This window comes from Phoca vitulina, unplaced genomic scaffold (assembly GCF_004348235.1).
Source record: "Phoca vitulina isolate PV1807 unplaced genomic scaffold, GSC_HSeal_1.0 scaffold4, whole genome shotgun sequence".
In the NCBI taxonomy this organism is placed as follows: domain Eukaryota; kingdom Metazoa; phylum Chordata; class Mammalia; order Carnivora; family Phocidae; genus Phoca; species Phoca vitulina.
Window position 1 is genome coordinate 18,852,268 of NW_022589707.1, and position 17,579 is coordinate 18,869,846.

A 17,579-nucleotide genomic window follows, 5' to 3' on the forward strand; every position below is an offset into this window, starting at 1 on the left:
TGTATCCGAAAAGAAGATCTAACAATTGTAAATATTTATACCCCCAACTGGGAGCACTCAAATACATAAAACAATTAATAACAAACATAAAGGAACTCATCGATAATAATACAGTAATAGCAGAGGACTTTAACACCCCACTTACATCAATGGACACATCATCTAAGTAGACAATCAACAAGAAACAATGGCTTTAAATGACACATTAGACCAGACGGACTTAACAGATATATTCAGAATATTTCATCCTAAAGCAGCAGAATACACATTCGTTTTGAGTGCACATGGGACATTCTCCAGAATACATCACATACTAGTTCACAAATCAGGCCTCAATAAGTACAAAAAGATTTAGATCATACCATGCATATTTTCAGACCACAACACTTTGAAACTTGAAGTCAACCACATGAAAAAATTGGGAAGACCACAAATACATGGAGGTTAAAGAACATCCTACTAAAGAATGAACGGGTCAACCAGGAAATTAAAGAAGAAATTAAAAAATAAATGTAAGCAAATGCAAATGAAAACATGACAGTCCAAGATTTTGGGGATGTAGAAAAAGCTGTCATAAGAGGGAATTATACAGCAATACAGGTCTACCTCAAGAAGCAAGAAAAGTCTCAAATATACAACCTAACCTTACACCTAATGGAGCTAGGAAAGGAACAGCAAATAAAGCCTAGAGCCAGCAGAAGAAGGGAAATAATAAAGATTAGAGCAGAAATAAATTATATAGAAAAAAAACAATAGATGAGATCAATGAAACTAGGAGCTGGTTCTTTGAAAGAATTAATAAAATTGATAAACCCCTAGCCAGACTTATCAAAAAGAAAAGAGAAAGGCCCTAAATAAATAAAGTCATGAATGAGAGAGGAGAAATCATAACCAACACCACAGAAATATAAACAATTATAAGACTATTATAAAAATTTATATGTCAACAAATTGGGCAATCTGGAAGAAATGGATACATCCCTAGAAACATATAAACTACCAAAAATGAAAAAGGAAGAAATAGAAAACTTGAACAAACCATAACCAGCCGAGAAACTGAATCAATAATCAATCTCCCAAGAAGGGCGCCTGGGTGGCTCAGTCGTTAAGATCTGACTTCTGCTCATGTCATGATCCCAGGGTCCTGGGATCGAGCCCCACATCGGGCTCCCTGCTTGGCAGGAAGACTGCTCCTCCCTCTCCCACTCCCCCTGCTTGTGTTCCCTCTCTCGCTGTGTCTCTCTCTGTCAAATAAATAAAATCTTAAAAAAAAAAAAATCTCCCAAGAAACAAAAGTTCAGGGCTAGATGGCTTCCGAGGAGAATTCTACCAAACATTTAAAGAAGAGTTAATACCTATTCTTTGCAAACTGTTGCAAAAAGTAGAAATGGAAGGAAAACTTCCAAACTCATTCTCTGAGGCCAGCATTACCTTGATTCCAAAACCAAAGACTCCACTAAAAAGGAGAATTATAGGCCAATATCCCTGATGAACATGGATGCAAAAATTCTCAACAAGATACGAACAAACGTAATCTAACAATACACTAAAAGAATTATTCACCACAATCAAGGAGGATTTATTCCTGGGTTGCAAGGATGGTTCAATATTCACAAATCAGTCAAAGTGATACACCACATTAATACAAGAAAGGATAAGAACCATAGGATCCTCTCAATAGATACAGAAAAAGCATTTGACAAAATACAGAATCCATGCTTGATAAAAACTCTCAAAAAGTAGGGACAGAGGGAACATACTTCAGCATTACAAAGGCCACATACGAAAGACTCACAGTCAGCATCATTTTCAATGAAGAAGAACTGAGAGCTTTTCCTGTATAGACAGGAACATGATAGGGATGTCCACTCTCACCACTGTTTATTTAACATAGTACTGGAAGTCCTAGCCTCTGCAATCAGACAACAAAAAGAAATTAAAGGTATCCAAATCTGCAAAGAATTCAAACTCCCACTATTCAAAGATGACATGATACTCTATGTAGAAAACCCAAAAGACTCCACCAAAAAATTGCTAGAACTGATACACAAATTCAGTAAAATCTCAGGATACAAAATCAATGTACAGAAATCTATTGCACCTCCTTATACCAATAACGAAGCAGCCAAAAGAGAAATCAAGAATCAATCCTATTGGGGCGCCTGGGTGGCTCAGATGGTTAAGCGTCTGCCTTCGGCTCAGGTCACGATCCCAGGGTCCTGGGATCGAGCCCCGCATTGGACTTCCTGCTCAGTGGGGAGCCTGCTTCTCCCTCTCCCACTCCCCCTGCTTGTGTTCCCTCTCTCGCTATGTCTCTCTCTGTCAAATAAATAAAATCTTAAAAAAAAAAAAAAAGAATCGATCCTATTTACAATTGCACTGAAAACCATAAGATACATAGGAATGAACCTAACCAAAGAGGTAAAAGGTCTGTACTCTGAAAACTACAGAACACTTATGAAAGAAACTGAAGATGACAGAAAGAAATGGAAAAAAAAATGCCATGCTCATGGATTGGAAGAACAAATATTGTTAAAATGTCTATACTACCCACAGCAATCTATACGTTTAATACAATCCCTATCAAAATACCACCAGCATTTTTCACAGAGCTAGAATAAACAATCCTAGAATGTGTATGGAACCACGAAAGACCCCTAATAATCAAAGTAATCTTGAAAAAGAAAAGCAAAACTGGAGGCATCACAATTCTGGATTTCAAGCTATATTACAAAGCTGTAGTCATCGAGACAGTATGGTACTGGCACAAAAACAGACACATAGATCAGTGGAACAGAATAGAAAACCTTGAAATGGACCCACAACTCTATGGTCAATTAATCTTCGACAAAGCAGGAAAGAACATCCAATGGAAAAAAAGATAGTCTCTTCAACAAATGGTGTTGGGAAAACTGGACAGCCACATGCAGAAGAATGAAACTGGACCATTCTCTTACACCATACACAAAGATAAACTTAAAATGGATGAAAGACGAAATATGAAAACTGAAACCATCCAAATCCTAGAGGAGAACGCAGACAACAACCTCTCTGACCTCGGCCATAGCAACTTCTTTCTAGACACGTCTCTGAAGGCAAGGGAATCAAAAGCAAAAATGAACTACTGGGATACTTCATCAAGATAAAAAGCTTCTGCACAGCAAAGTAAACAACCAACAAAATTGAAGGGCCACCTATGGAATGAGAAAGATATTTGCAAGTGACATATCTGATAAAGGGTTAGGATCCAAAATCCATAAAGAACTTATCAAACTCAACACCCAAAAAACAAATATCCAGTTAAAAAATGGGCAGAAGACATGAATAGACATTTTTCCAAAGAAGACATACAGATGGCTAAAAGACACATGAAGAGATGCTCAACATCACTCATCATCAGGGAAATACAAATCAAAACTACAATGAGCTATTATCTCACACCTGTCAGAATGGCTAAAATTAACATAGGAAACAATAGATGTTGGTGTGGATGCAGCGAAAGGGGAACCCTCTTATATTGTTGGTGGGAATGCAAACTGGTACAGCCACTCTGGAAAACAGTATGGAGGTTCCTCAAAAGTTAAAAATGGAACTAACCAACGACCCAGCAACTGCACTACTAGGTATTTACCTAAAGGATACAAAAATACTGATTCGAAGGGATACATGCACTCTGATGTTTATGGTAGCATTATCAACAATAGCCAAATTATGGAAAGAGCCCAAATGTGCATTGACTGATGAATGGATAAAGAGTACAGACCTTTTACCTCTTTGGTTAGGTTTCTTCCTATGCATGGATAAAGTAATATATATAATGGAATATTACTCAGGCATCAAAAAGAATGAAATCTTGTCATTTGCAACAACATGGATGGGGCTAGTGTGTATTATGCTAAGTGAAACAAGTCAGAGAAAGACAAATATCATATGATTTCACTCATATGTGGAATTTAAGAAATAAAACAGATGCATATAGGGGAAAGGGGAAAAAAAAGAGAGGGAGGCAAACCATAACAAACTGAGGGTTGATGGAGTAGGGTGTTCAGGGGATGGGCTAAATGGGTGTTGGGTATTAAGGAGGGCACTTGTGATGAGCACTGGGTGTTGTATGTAAGTAATGAATCATTAAATTCTACTCCTGAAACCAATATTACACCATATATTTACTAATTAGAATCTAAATAAAAACTTGAAACAAAAAAGATCAAACACCTAAAACAGTTTAGTGTACAAATACACTTCAAATCCATAAGTGCCTTTAAGTCTTTAATATGTGCACAAATTAAGTATCCACATCAAAACATTTCAAATTATTTTGGAGCATTTGATATATTTCACTTGAAAATGTATCATTTCTCTCTAAATATAAAATTACATTTAAAATATAAATTCTTTCTGAATATAATATTCATTTTGACAATCAATTTTAGAAAGATGCTTTTTTTTAATCTCAACCCTGTATCAATGAAGAAACTGAGGTACATAAGAAGCATGAAATATATACCATTATGCATGATGGACGCTGAATAACCTATATTTTCCTATCCATTCCATAACTGAACTTTCATTAGTTAGGCTTCTGATTATGTAATTTAAGCATTTGTTTAAGGAGTGTCATTGGCTCACAGCCTATCCTCAAGGGCCAGAAAATCAAGTGTGGGAGGCAATAACCAATATCATGCAAAAAACTAACCAAGTGAAAACACCAGAGCCTTGAACCATAGAAACCAGACACTGCCACCTGTACCCTAACCCTGGGCACTGTATTCTGCTCCCATGAGAAATGCTGGCACTGGTTCTGGAAACTGGTAGAGCTATTATGACTCAATAGCAAAACAAGTTCTGTGTGATCCAGCCTTCCTTATGTCTTTAGATCCAAATTCATCATCCAGAGCAGATCCATCTGACCACTGAAGCATATATCTGATGCTCAGGCTAAAGCTTCTAGAGAAACTGTGAAAAAATGTAGAGGTTTCACATTCTACAGTGAGGAAGGAGAATGTCAATAAAAGACGGAGGATTCCTCTAATACAGGAAGGTGCTTCAGATGTTGGTGTGCCAATCGAAAGAAAGAAAATTATTATAGACATTAATAATGATTTTCTAAAAGCAAAGACTATAATATATTTTCTCTATGCACTGAAAATTACTTCTGTTTGTTCAAAGGGTTTCTGGTGTAATGCACAGGCATTAATTAATGCTCACGGGTTATAACCCACTTGGCACTCTTTAATTATGAGTTAGCACTTCATAACTTAGGACTTCATAACATAACTTAAAAACTGTGAGGGTCTAAATCTTACCCATGTGGTAGATGGATGTTCATTACAATGTAAAAACTTCAGTATGCTTAGTCAAAGGCAAAAATTCGACAGGAATTTCAAGTATACATTTCCATAAAAGCTTCAGGTTAATAACTCAAAAGCCTTTCTGTCAAGACTTTCTGACAAGGCTTGGTTCTCATTGTCAAACTCTGGGAGAGGATGGAAGGATCACTTGATGGATTGTTTTTATAAGTGGACTTCAAGGGGCACCTGGGTGGCTCAGTCGGTTAAGTGTCTGCCTTAAGCTCAGGTCATGATCCCAGGACCCTGGAACTGAGCCCACATCGGACTTCCCTGATCAGTGGGGAGTCTGCTTCTCCCTCTCCCTCTGCCCTCCCTTCGCTCACACTCTCTCTTTCAAATAAAAAAAATCTTTAAAAAAAATAATTAAATAAATGGACTTCAAGTCAGATCTACATTTAGATTCTAGCCATTACATCTGAATATGGAATCTCAGAGCTCATATGCAAAGTGGAGTAATAATACCTTTAACGGTTTGTACTAGAATACGAAGATGATGATGATGGGGGAATAAGTTGTTTTGTTTTGTTTTTGAGAGAGAGAGACAGAGCGGGGGTTTGGGGGTAGAGGGAGAGGGAGAGAGAGAGTCTTAAGCAGGCTCCACACCCAGTGCAGAGCCCCATGTGGGGCTCGATCTCACAACCCTGAGATCACAACCTGGGCCCTAAACAAGAGGTGGACGTTTAACCAACTGCACTACCCAAGTTTATTGAAAATTTCCAAAAGGAAAGTATATAAGCATAGTGTGGTATATGTGCTTCTTCTCAATCTCCCTTTCATCTTAACATCTCAGGTAGATTCCAGAATTTGGGGGAGCTCCCATTTACATCTCCTCTTCCATTTGCTTCTCATTCTCCTCTCATTTAGTCTACATGTACTAGGCCCCCAACTGTTTGGAATACAGAGTTAGGATATCATGGCACGAACTACCCTTAAGACATCCTCTATTCCCCCCAGGAATACCTTCTCCAATGTAATGTGCAGGGAAAGGGGAGAAGAACAGGGTCATGTGACTATTTAAATGATTATACGTGTTGATCTTTCTCTGTTGGATGTCTCTGTGTTAGGGCCAACAATTTCTGGTCACTGATGCCAACACTTTGAGGTGTTCATCCACCAGGAAGCTACATAAAGCTGTGCAAGGCTATGATCTACAGAAGATACACCCAGTATTTCACGGGGGTAGAGGAAGATTGATATCCAGTCTGTGTTCTGGTCAACAAGGTGTGTGTGCTGGCACTGAGCTGTACCTACTCAGAAGGGTGCCTTTTCTAATTTTTACAAAGTTCTCCTATGAACTACCAGTGACCCTGGGCATGTGTGTGTTTTACGAAGCCTCAGTGGGACCTCCTCACATTTTCTTTCTTGATGTGGGAAACCTGCTTTAACTCTACCTTTTCCACACCTTGCCTGGCTGCTTACCTTGGAAGTACATATCCCAACATCTGACTGCTGAGGTCTTCTCACTCAGCCCTAAGTGGGTAAAATAGCAAGAGAATTCAAATTCACTTATTCTTCCCTTTGTCCACTTGATCCCTGGGATGTTTACATCCCCTTGCCACTGCAAACAGTGGAGTGCAAGCTAAGCAACGACACAACCTCTTTCTCTGTTTATTTCTCTCAAATTTTTACTTAACCAGTTCACCTGGAATCTGACTTGGAATCTCAGACTCCCTTTGGTGAAGATACTTAAAATTTCTAAAATACTTTTTTAACTCTTTTGCTCACTAGGTCAAGGGTTAAAAAGGGTGGAAAAGAACCCCTTTCCTTTATAAAGGAAGAAAAAAAAGGAGTGATCTCTCACCACAAGAATGCAATTCTCCCCACAGCCAAAGATACCCATAAATCCCTTCCCACTCCTCCTCCAGACTTTTGCTTACACAGACTTAGGGAGGGCACTGGAAGGCATGATTATAGATTTTATTATCACTAATTCTTCTGTCTCTTAGAAGGAGATAAGGAGTCTATACATAATGGTTACCAGTTTTCTTCACACTTAGCTTTGAGCTGTAGACTTCAAGGTGAAGACAATAGGAAAGTCCCAAATAAACAGGAAAAAAACACATATTGAGTAGATAAGTACATACTGAATGCTCAGTTAATGTTCATGGAAACTGAATCTGAATACCTTTAGTTTACAGAATCCATTCTTTTTATTTGTTTATAATATTAATGATGGAGATTCAGTGTCTAATTTATGTTAAAAACATATAATATAAAGCTATATGTCAATTAAACCTCAGTAAAAAAATTAGAGAAAAAGCATATAAGGCAAATAACACAGGCTTATATTTTCTCCAAAAGTAAACTCTGAATTATGTAATTTGGGGGCTTAAAAGGTTAGTCTAGAAATTATCTAGTCCAACTACCTATTCCAAAACCTCTGAATCTACTGATCGTTAGAAAGTTTGAGAGGAGGAGCCTAACCCACTGGTTTTAAAATAGGTGATTTCAATTAGATTGAGCACAGCTTGGAATCAGACAGAGATCTATATATCTATATCTATGTCTATATCTATATCTATATCTCTCTGTCTTGGCTTCTATATTATTTGATTTCTGAAAATTTATTTTACCTCTTTGAGCCTCAGTCTCCTCATCCATAAAAAAGTATTAACATGTACCTCTCAATATAACAAAATAAAATTATATGAAAACTCAAACTAATGATGTAATATATGGTGATTAATATAACATAATAAAAAAATTATATGAAAACTCATTTAAGGTATAAGGTCTACAGAAAAAATGAGATAGTACCTGTGGTTTGTGTCACATATCATAGTTTATAAAATGTCTTCATATGTATCCTCTAGGTTATTATGTCATTTAATCCCTTATACAATCTCGTGAGGCAATGCTGCAGTTTCTGTGCTACTCTGCTATATTATACCACACTTCATGCACTTACTTGATGTGCTTCAATAGAATACAGACATGACACATCACTGCACAACATTTACGCAAGGTATGACCACGTATGTGTGGGTGTGAACTCTATCACTTAATATCCAACATATATATGTTACAGCAAATGCCCAATTATGACTAGGCATTAGATAAACTGCTCTTATCTATTTAAACTATTCCTCCCACTAATAAAACTAAACCAAATGCCTTTGTACCTAGTACTGAAACTTTTAACAGTCCAATGCTTTATTTCTGCTACACTGGTAGACTTCATTATATTGTATATTTTACTCAATTACTTCATACATTTATATCTCAATACCAAGTTTATTGCAAATCTATTGTTAGCAGAAATGCTAAAAAGTAGTGCAGATCAGGATATGATATGTTAGCATAAAGAAATAACTGGACTATGGGACAGAAGGCCTGAGATCTAGCTGTAGATCCATTACTTAGTTATTGCATGGCTCTCAATTAGTCCTAGAGCCTGTAGTCTTGCTTGGTCTGCCCACCAATGCCATTGTATTACGTATCTGATTAGCGCTGAAGTTTCTAGTCTGCCTTTAATCTCTCTGTGTCACAGTTAATTTATCTATAATACAAAGAGAATGATAATATTGAAGACAAGATGATAAACAACGAAATATAAACACTGAACGTAAGATATCTAACATAGTGACTATCACATGAAAGATACTTAGGTGATACGTTCCTTTTATCTCTCTCTCCAATCTCCTACAATGTCTAGGCACGTTAAAAAAAGCTTTTTTCTATTTATCTGGTCAACAGTCTCACTTTCTTATTGAAATGGTATTAAAAAATACTATTAAACTATCAAAAGCTTATATAGATATATATATTTAATACATTGCACTTACCGTTGATATATAAACACAATTGCTTAGCCATGTTTTACAAATACTGTTTGATATGCTCCGCACTTCAAGGAGAAGGCAGTATCCACTAGTTAGAAAAAATTACTTATCCTTTGACAACAGATTGACAACACCTACATAATCAACTAATTTTATGACCAGCCCTCAAGATATAAAACATGACATACAATAAACTAAGCAGAAGTAAGACTGTTTTCTTGAAGAAGTATATATAACCTGAGGACAACAGAAAAAATAATACACAACAGAAGAATTATGCTACTTAATTGTGTTGCAGTGACGTTGGATTTTAAGACCCTTTGTAGTCCTGGATATGGTAGGCAAATAAATTGGCTTTCATTTTCATTGCTTAAGGTTGAATGAGATTGTAGCTATAATCAGAGAAATGATGAAAGGAAAAATTAATGAACATAATTAAAAATTCTTCTTATGTCTGTATTGATAAAATATCTTCTCTAATGTGTTTCTGTCTCCCTTCCCAGCCCACCTAGAAGTACCTAGAAGCAACAGAGTCCTGCACTTCTGCTTGGTCCGTCCCCCCATGCTATTGGACCTTTACACATCTGACATCTGGGTTTGGGGGATGTCATTATCTAAGCCTTCTCCCACTGACTGGCCAACAGAATTGACTATGAGTTGAAAAAAGACAGAGAGAACCCAGCAAGGAAGAATGAGAGAGGTTGGAAGAGAGAGATATCTGCAGCCAGTGGCACTATTTTATAATAGAACACAATAACCATTTATAGAGTAGGTATCCTTAGGAACTTCACACTAAAATCAATATGCCAGCTGTGAAATACAGCTCTGCTGCAGGCAATTTTTTCTTTCAAGAAAAAAAAAAAAAATCTTAACAGATTTAACAAAATAGAAAGCATATGAGTGAATTTATCCCCCAAGATTGAATGGTTCCTGGGAACAGAACGTAGCAAGAAAATCACTAGCTGCCCATTATGCTATGCTTAAAGCATAAAAGGAAGCATGGCAGGAGGCATGGCAAGATGGACTGTCTCCTCCAGGATGGTCTGAACTCATCAGTAAAGGCCCCACGTGCTTCTTAGGCTTACCTCCGAGTTCTATCCTCCCTCACCTTTAACCCTTATACACATATACACAAACACTCCCTTCTTGGGGTTAATATTAAATGGCTCTTAGATTTTAAAATATTTACCTGACTCTAAAATGACCAGGCACTTTTATTGGCTTGCTTTAAATAAAACAGTTTGTGTTTCTTTATGTCCTTTGCAAGGTTGTATGGATACATTTTCTCAGCTGAGATTTCATTAGGGATGGTGCTGCCTTTTAGATCCACTTGGAGGTACTAGAGAAATGGAAGGCATCACACACCATTGACAGAAGTATAACTAATGGCCCTCTCTCAGAATTTCAGACTCAGGGTTGATAAATGTAAGCTAGTAGGCCTGACAAAAGTTAGCAAAGTTCTTACAGAATTAACAACTAGGCTGTCAGTATTTTAAAGTGGGGAAATACAGCCCCTCCCAAACTGTCTAGATGTTTTTTTTGTGTATGAATAGATTCTGAGATAATGATAATGATGATAACCAATAATTTTGGACTCAAACCATGTATGTGTCAGACATTTTCTTATGTATGTCATGTAGGCTCTCTTTTAAAAATATAACTTAATCCTGCAAGGTAAATGCTATTATTATTCCCCTTCTACAGCAGGAAGTAGAAGTATAATGCTTCCTAAAATGAAAGAGTGAAATGATTCCTCTGGTTCCATTGAGAAGACTTGCAGCTGAAAACATTGTATAAACAGGGTCTGGATGCCATGAGAGAAATGAAAAAGTAGAATGGGAACTGAAGGGAAATACTTAAAAATTTCTCCTAAAATAAATCTGAATAGAAAATAAAAGGATTATTTCACAGTGAAAGATAAACACAAAGAAGCATCATTGTCCGACAGCCTCCTCTCATGGAGAAACATAGATATCAGATGAAGCCACATATTTATGGATGAAGAATTATTTCAAGATTTATTCTAAAAACTTAGCTTAGAATCATGGATATTATATAGTCTCCCACAGAATATCACTTGTTGATACTTTCATGAATTAATTACTCCTCTGGATAAATTTTATTCTTGACACATTATAAAAACTCTTTTACAATCAGAGATGGGTATCTAATTCTTGACCCATGTGCAGTAACAGCCTGCTGTAAGTTAATTATTACCTTCTTAATAAATAAAAAAACAAGAACATAACAAAACCAGCATATGAGCTAAAAAACACAAGATTTAAGAGTTAAATACACTCCAGTTTACAACAGGACTTACCACTCCTAAGATTTTAATTTTAATAAAACCTGGCAGTTTTATACATTCATTTATGCACCTGCCTAGTGTTTAAATACTCCCATGGGTTAAAAAGACATTTTTACTCTAACATAAAAGTGCTGGTCTGATTTGATGAAGGAGGAAGAGGGTAGGGTGGTGGGAAGAACAGAGTCACTTTGTGTTTTGGCACACAACTCAGCTTGTTCTTAGCTAGCCTAGGGGGCTCTCTCTTCTGAGAAAGAAGAATTATCAGCTCAGGTGGTAGGAACTAAATTCAGAAGAACAGCTAAGAATGTCTTGTGACCTGAAGTCTCATTCAGAAACCACCCAGAGCAAGTGGAAATGGGTTAACTTTTGCTTAGTGAAGGGGGAGCCTTGACTGCTTTCCTGAGATACAGGGTGCAGTTGATACCTACTTGATGCTGCCAAAGATCTTTCCTGGATTTCAATCTCCTATCCCATGGAAGCACTGCTGAGGATGGGATCAGCAGAAAACCAGCAGAAATTAGTTTTCCTACATTTCTCAAGATTTTTTCCTGAAGTCACCTTAGGACTTTGGTTTCAATTGCTGATAAATATAGAAGATATGTAGATCCATTATATAGGTATATCTATCCATCATAGATATATGCAATATATGCAAGATAGTGATACATGCAATCTATTGATATATGCCAAGTATATGAGAAGGTCACAACCTCAGGTTATAAATGCTTCAGTACTATGCTTCTGAAATCACAAACATCTGACTTAAGATGAGAAAATGGTCTTGCATTTTCTTCACTTTCCAAAGAAATGGGCACCAAAACATGTGCACCCTCACATTGCCCTTTCAGCCAAGTGTGGGGATTTAAAATATAATGACATCCAATTTTCTAACACATTTTTTACCGATATGTTAAAGGATGGTTTAACAAAACTTAAATACATACACCATCTAAAGAAAACAGAAACAATGCCACCCCTCTCAAATAAGGAATATGAATTACCCTGACTCATATACTTCCCTTCATTTCCTAATATATAAAATGTAGGAAAGTAAAGTCTCAGGTCAGTCCTACCTGCCTTGTCAGTAAAGTATGACACACATCCTGGACCACCTGCATAAGATTTCTATGACCAAATCGTAGTGACCAATATCCACTGAGTACATTACTCATTTCTCATCTCTGCAGCCATCCAGTATCAGCATATGTCTTTTATTTGATTTTCAGTGGTAGGAATATCTCTTCTGGGTCATTTATTTTCTATCGAACTAGTTGGCCAGCAGATCCTATACTGGGTAAAGGAACACCATTACTGGGTTAGACTCATGGTCCATAAAGAAAAGTATTTACTGCCAAAATCACCTGCAAGAGGAAGCACTGCTGTCCTTTCCTGAAAAGTACCATAGGGCTTCAGAATAACCAAGCTTCTCCTAAGAGCCTTTCAGGGCTGGGTCAACCATACAGTTGTTCAGTCCTTTTAGAATTCTTTAATTTTTCTTTGTCAGTACCCATTCTTGAAGCAACGCATGACTCAACACAAAACACACAAAACAAAGTATGCAACTAAGCCTTTAGTTGTAATAATGTCTCTGTCTTTTTCTATGGAAGGAAATGTCCAAGAATGGTAATAAAGAAGGGAACTTCATCTTCAAAGAGACTTCAATTTTCATAGAAGCCACTAACCCATCCTACTCCCTTGCCATGACTCAATCTCTGTCTTAAATACCTGCTTTTTTAGGAACTCCACCACAAACTACCTTAATATCTAGCTCTCCTGGGGTGCCTGGGTGGCTCAGTCATTGAGCATCTCCTTCAGCTCAGGTCGTGATCCCAGGGTCCTGGGATCAAGCCCCACATCAGGCTCCCTGCTCAGCGGGAAGCCTGCTTCTCCCTCTCCCACTCCCCCTGCCTGTGTTCCCGCTCTCGCTATCTCTCTCTGTGTCAAATAAATAAATAAAATCTTTAAAAAAAATACCTAGCTCTCCAAAGAAAATGTGTTTCCCTTTGTTCTAGTCTTCCCGGCCTTTGGCTCTTGAGTTGGTTTTCTTTTTGGTTCTCTTCATTTCAACTCTGTTATTCTACCTTCTCTGTGGCTTCTGTCTCTGCCAACGCTTTTGTCTGGTTTTCAGGGATCCCTCACAAGAAGTGCTCCTCTTAACCACTATACTGGAAAAATTCATGTTCATATGGAATTAACTTTTCTGGTACCAGCATCCATTTTATGTAATGGGTACTTAATTTTGAGTAGTAACATGTAGCATGCATAATTAAAGGGAGGCATCAACATTAAGATAAGGTTTGTGTTTACAGTAATCTTGACTATGAAGTTGGAGATTGATGATAGATCAATTTGTGAAAACAATATTCTCACTAGTGGTGTGGCAGTATATTATTGTATTATTTTGAAAAGCATGTACCTAAAAAATAGAAAGACCTCTATGCCCATCTGGCGATGTTAACAGCTCTAATCCTCAGTTTCTTTAACTGTGAAATAGGAATAATAGTATTTATCTCTCAGGGCCATCAGTGTGTTTTCCATGCTAAGCGTCTGACACAAAATAGCATTTAAGTTAGATTAGCAAAGAGTATTAGCAATCTCAGCACACAGAAAGTACATTTAAATAATACATTTTAATACATTTAAAAGTAGTAATGCCTAAAACACATCTGTTGATTTAATCAAAAAGACTACCTTGAGAGACACTGTGAACCACTAAATTGTGAGGCAGTTTTTATGCAGCAATTGATAACTGAATCACTATTAATTAATTTTAAAAAATTAAGGGGCGCCTGGGTGGCTCAGTTGGTTAAGCATCTGCCTTCGGCTCAGGTCATGATCCCGGGGGCCTGGGATTGAGCTGGTGAGCTGGCGCAGGCATCAGGCTCCCTGCTCAGTGGGGAGTCTGCTTCTCCCTCTCCCTCGGCCCCTCCCCCCATCATGCACTCATGCTCTCTCTCTCAAATAAATAAAATCTTTTAAAAATATAAAAAATAAATTTAAAAAAATTTAAAAATTGAGAACATTTTCTCGGGAAAGGATCTAAGTAAATCAGAATGAGCAGCATCGGGTGCCTGGGTGGCTCAGTTGGTTAAGAGACTGCCTTCAGCTCAGGTCGTGATCCTGGAGTCCCGGGATCAAGTCCCACATCGGGCTCCCTGCTCAGTGGGGAGTCTGCTTCTCCCTCTGACCCTCTCCCCTCTCATGCTCTCACTCTCTCTCTCTCAAATAAATAAATAAAATCTTAAAAAAAAAAAAAAAAAAAGAATGAGCAGCATCTTTGCCTGAAACGTTTTTTTAGTAGTAGTTGTCCCAAGCATTTTATATCCACTGTTAGAGAACTCTAGCTTATGGAAATCTTATAACTATGAAATAAAAAAGATTATCATAGGACTGAAAAGTAAAAAAAAAAGATGCTTCATATCTAAAGATTTATGCCTTTATGATGTCTCTTATTAGAAGTCATTGCATGTGTGACAGTATCCCCAAAACTGCAATTCTTATTGGCCTTGACAGCTAAATACCAAAGTGTCCCTTTGGGATCTATTATAATTCCATTTAAAAACTGTAAGGTGCTTATAAGCAGATCTTAGTTTAACAGTTTTGGGTTTTTTTTCTTTTTTTAAGTGACTTCCTCTGAGTTTTGCTTGAAGTGGTACTTTATGAATTTTGCGATTGTTTCGGTCTTTATAAATCCAAGAAAGAGACAGAGATTGAGAGAGATACAGATAGAGACAGAGACAGACATAAATCACTCAAGGCTGGTTTCAAAATGTCTCTAATCTAATCTCCTGGAATATAATTGGGAACAACAGTTATTCTTAAAAAAGAAATGAAGCTGAGGGGCACCTGGGTGGCTCAGTGGTTAAACATCTCCCTTCGGCTCAGGTCATGATCCCAGGGTCCTGGGATCGAGCCCCGCATCAGGCTCCCTGCTCGGCGGGAAGCTTGCTTCTCCCTCTCCCACTCCCCCTGCTTGTGTTCCCTCTCTTGCTGTCTCTCTCTGTCAAATAAATAAATAAAATCTTAAAAAAAAAAAAAGAAACGAAGCTGAGATAAAGCTGAATTCAGTTGTAGAACTGAGGGTGGTACCTGCTCCTTTTTAGCTATTCCAACTCTATGATTCTCAGTGATAGGTATGGTGAAAGTCAGAATATCAAAATAAGTTAGGGGAGAATACATTCAGTTCAATTTAAAATATTCATATTAATGATGGCACTAAATACAGAAGATATTCAAAATGCCTTTCACTCTGTAACAAGGCTTTTGGCTATCGTCCAAACCTGAGAAATTTCATTGAGTTGACCTTAGTTAATAATTTCTACAGTTTTTTGGTTTTTTTTTTTTTTCAAACTGACTGGGAGACTTCACCAACAGTGAGGACGTAAAAAATATTATAGGCCATGATTTTTATAATGTAAATTGAGTAAAATTCACTTATTTTTGATGTACAGTTGTATGAATTTTGACAAGTGCACAAAGTCTTGTTATCTATTGCTACCACCAAGATACAAAAAATTCCCCCATGTTGTTCCTTTGTTGTACACCCTCCCCCTTCTCTCAGGCCAGCAAACATTGTTCTGTTTGCCATCCCTATAGTTTTGCCTTTTACAGAAGAGACCATGAATTTTAATTACACAGCTTTTATCACATAGAGATGATGAGTATTTAATGAGATAAAACAATATTTTTCACAAGTGCTGAGTTGCCTTTGGAAGAAAAACTTTCCTTTGTAGCTCCACCAAGCTGTGATTTTTAGGTTAAGGATGAAAAACCTTTATCGGGGATTAATTATTCTTTAAGGTAAAAGAATAACTCTGCAATAGAAGATTGGGGGGGCGGGGAGCTGAAAGAAACCAATAAAGGTAAAGGCCAGTGAGCTGTTCATGCTTTAACATAGGCCATCTACCAGCTTACAATGAATTTCACCCTTCCTCATTTTAAAGAAGAAAAAGGAAGGACTAGAGGAAATAGAATAATAAGAGAAAGCACAATAAGAACACAGTATACTGTGTGTTCATTCACTGATACAACAAGAATTTAGTGAAGAATTTACTATTAATGGCAAATTTTTTTTTCTAATTGCTTGGTAGAAAGCAATGAACTTAGAGAAATAGATCTCTTCTCTCAATCAGTTGCTATTCTGGTGGAAAAACAAGGCAATAAATAAATAGGCAAATAATTTAAGTATAATTATAGATCACTTTATATACTATTATGTAGATTTGAGATCCTTTAAAAACTTATAAAGAAAAGTATCTGAGGACAATTAGTTTACCTGGGGAATGAGCCTAGGAACACCAATAGGTCATTGGGGAACTGAGGTAGGGAAGAAAAAGCAGCCAAAAAATAATTAACAAAAAGCTCAATTCTTCTTGGGAACTATGGGAGAATGTGTAGAATGGCCCTCAGATTTACTCTAAAAATGAAATAGCTAGTGTTTGTACCCACTTTTGCCTATTTTTAACCGTTTTACTCTTTGTTCTTTACACTGAAGAAGTTCCACTGATCTATATCTTCTTAGTCATTCATTATTTTTTCTGTTATTTCAAGTCTACCACTGAATCCATTTAGCAGATTTTTATTTCAACACTGTATTTTTCAACTCCAGAATTTCCATTTTGTATTTCTATTTCTCCCTTGAGTTTCCCTATTTGCTAAGCCATACCAAACATATTTTTCTTTAATTTTTCAAACATAGTGTCACTCAGTACTTTAAGCATATCTACAACTGCTTTGGTATCATTGTCTGCTTAATCCAATATTCAGCTTACTCAAGGTCAGTCTCTATTGCCTTTTTTTTTTCTTAGTATTGGCCACTTATTTCACATTATTCTACTTTATATTTTAGTGATCAGCTAATAATTTGAGCAGATAATGTGTCCTCAAACCCTCAAACCCCATGTGTCTATTGGAGAGTTCATTTAAACCTCAGCCAGTTTTCCATGTAAGGGAGGTTTGGATGGCTTACTCAACTCTAAGCATTCCTCACTAAACTTCTGGGCGGTCTGCCACTTGCCCCAAGTGACTGCACCTTATGGCTAACAGATACGTGAGTTTCCTTTCTGTTTCCTATAAGCTGGCAAATTTTACTGATAATGTCAACCAATATAATTTCCACTTATTGGTCTAAATAGAATC